The sequence below is a fragment of the Callorhinus ursinus genome, unplaced genomic scaffold, assembly GCF_003265705.2.
Source record: "Callorhinus ursinus isolate GAN/ISIS: 27379988/994484 unplaced genomic scaffold, GSC_fseal_2.0 scaffold12, whole genome shotgun sequence".
Classification (NCBI taxonomy): Eukaryota; Metazoa; Chordata; class Mammalia; order Carnivora; family Otariidae; genus Callorhinus; species Callorhinus ursinus.
In genome coordinates this window covers 60,372,137-60,374,481 of record NW_027397074.1, presented here as the reverse complement: position 1 = coordinate 60,374,481, position 2,345 = coordinate 60,372,137, and the positions used below count along the sequence as shown (strand labels likewise).

The following is a 2,345-nucleotide window of genomic DNA, read 5'->3' as shown; positions in this document are numbered from 1 at the left end:
ATTAATCTAGTATATAATCTTCTAAAGAAAGCTAAAAGTTCAAAAATTATATAATGAGATACAAGATAACATTTTTCATAAAATTGACAGAAAAAAATTAATATGTATAAATGTCAATGTTCTGAGACAGAGAGAGTAGAATCAAAGTAAATAAAATACATATCCTTAGGACTTCTTAAAGGAAGAGAACAGTTTCCTTTAAAAAGTTATATAAACAATGAATAATCAAATAATATTCTGAATTACCTTTAGATGTTACTATTTGTGTTTCTGGAATTAAAACATTTTTTGAAGATTTTATTTATTTTTTTGTGAGAGAGAAAGAGCAAGCATGCACAAGCAGGGGGAGTGGTAGAGGGAGAAGCAGATTCCCCCGCTGAGCAGGGAGCCTGATGCTATATGAGCCTAGATCCAGGGTCCTGGGTTCGTGACCTGAGCAGAAGGCAGACACTTAACTGACTGAACTACCCAGGGACCTAAAACATGGAACTAAAACGTTTTTATTGAGAAATTATTTTAATGGAATGATTATCCTGAAATACTATACAGACTATTTTGGAGCTTTGTGTTGTTGTTGTTGTTTTTTCCTTTACAAACTATAATCACCTATTTTAAGCTTTGTGTTTTTTTCTTTTACAAAATTATATTCACCTATTTCCTATCACTATTTTAAACAAGTAATTTATTACTTATTCTAGCTTTTTTAAATGATAGAAAGCATACTAACAAATTTTTTTATATAGACATCAGAAATACATTTTTAACACATTGCTAAATGGCGCAAAAAGAAAAATATCTAGGGCACCTGGGTGGCCCAGTTTATTAAGTGTCTGCCTTTGGCTCAGGTCATGATCCCAGAGTCTTGGGATCGAGTCCCGCATTGGGCTCCCTGTTCAGTGGGGAGTCTGCTTCTCTGCCCCTCTCCTGGCTCATGCTCTCTCTCTCTTGCTCACTTTCTCTCTCTCAAATAAATAAAATCTTAAAAAAAAAAAAAGAAAAATGAACTGGCTTTCAAGATATGGTCCCATGACCAGCAATATCAACCTCATCTGGAAATTGCTGAATGAAAAACTATGGGGATAAGACCCACCAATCTGATAAGCCTCTAAGGTAATTCAGATGTAGTTAAAATTTGAGAACAACTTACATTAATGTGTTATATCTAAATGTTGTTTTACTAAGATACCCATACTTTACATTAACATTTTATATTTTTTGAAAACTTATTAAATGTGGTTGCAATCTATTACTTTTTTTTTCTATAGTAATGCATTTTATCTCCCACACAAATAACCCTTTCATGAAAAATTTAAATTGGCATGGCACTGAGTTGTTCTAAGAGTTTATGAGTAACAAATTTGCTAGAAGTACAGGAAATGTGTAAGTTTTAATACAAAAATCTTGATTACAATTACCTACATAGAAAATATATGATTGGTTTATACTAGAAGATAAATGTTAGCTTAAGCCACTATGCCTAACAAACATATATATGACAAACATACATGATAGTATTTGTCAAAATTATTAAATCATATAATTGTTTAATTTTATTATATGTAATTTATATCTCAATAAAAGTGATAAAAATTTAAAGTATTACTTTATCAGTACACAAAAACTCCCCTCTCCCATATTTACACATCTCCAAGAAATTCCTTTTGTCCTGAGTTAAATGTTATTTCTAAATTATATCATGATTTGTCAGCCTAGATGAGCCAAGCAAAGGCAGTCCTGGAAACATTCCAAATTTGGTAATTTAGCTTTGAATATGACAAAAGTAAAGTAAACTGATCTAAAAAAGTTAAACCTAGCCATTTCAGAGGACTCAGGAAAATTATTCTATCTCCTATTGATGCTAACATAATGAATCCATGAACAGAGAGATCAGCATTTCCCTTAATAAGGATAGAAAAGTTCTTATAATACATACTGTTTAAGCATTGTCATCCACTTTGTGACACTAAAGATGGGCCTATAGGAAATGCGTGGGCTTTTAAGTCAGATGGACATGATAGCTAATACACTCTTCACCATGTAATAATTTTGGTCAAATTACTAAATCTCTTCCAGCCTCAATTTTCATAATTGTATGTTAAGACTAAATGGATTAACATCAGTGTAGTACCTAGCATAATAGTAGGTATTCAAAAACTGGATAACATTGCTATTTTTCTTTAGCTGATGCCATGTGACTCTATAGTTTCCCCCATCCTCATTAATTCTGATATAATGTGATTGGCAATTGCTTCTATTCTTCTCCCACATCCTCAAATAGGGATGACCCCAAAACTTCTTAGTTTTTATCTTCTGGTGAGGACTGGTAGGCTTGAAGCAAGAAGGGG

General features: G+C 32.2%; 1 pseudogene; it reads left to right on the top strand.

Annotated features, from left to right (window-relative positions):
* The first annotated feature begins 1,867 nt into the window (after positions 1 to 1,867).
* Positions 1,868 to 1,979, top strand: LOC112825337 (U6atac minor spliceosomal RNA; annotated as a pseudogene).
* Positions 1,980 to 2,345: the final 366 nt, after the last annotated feature.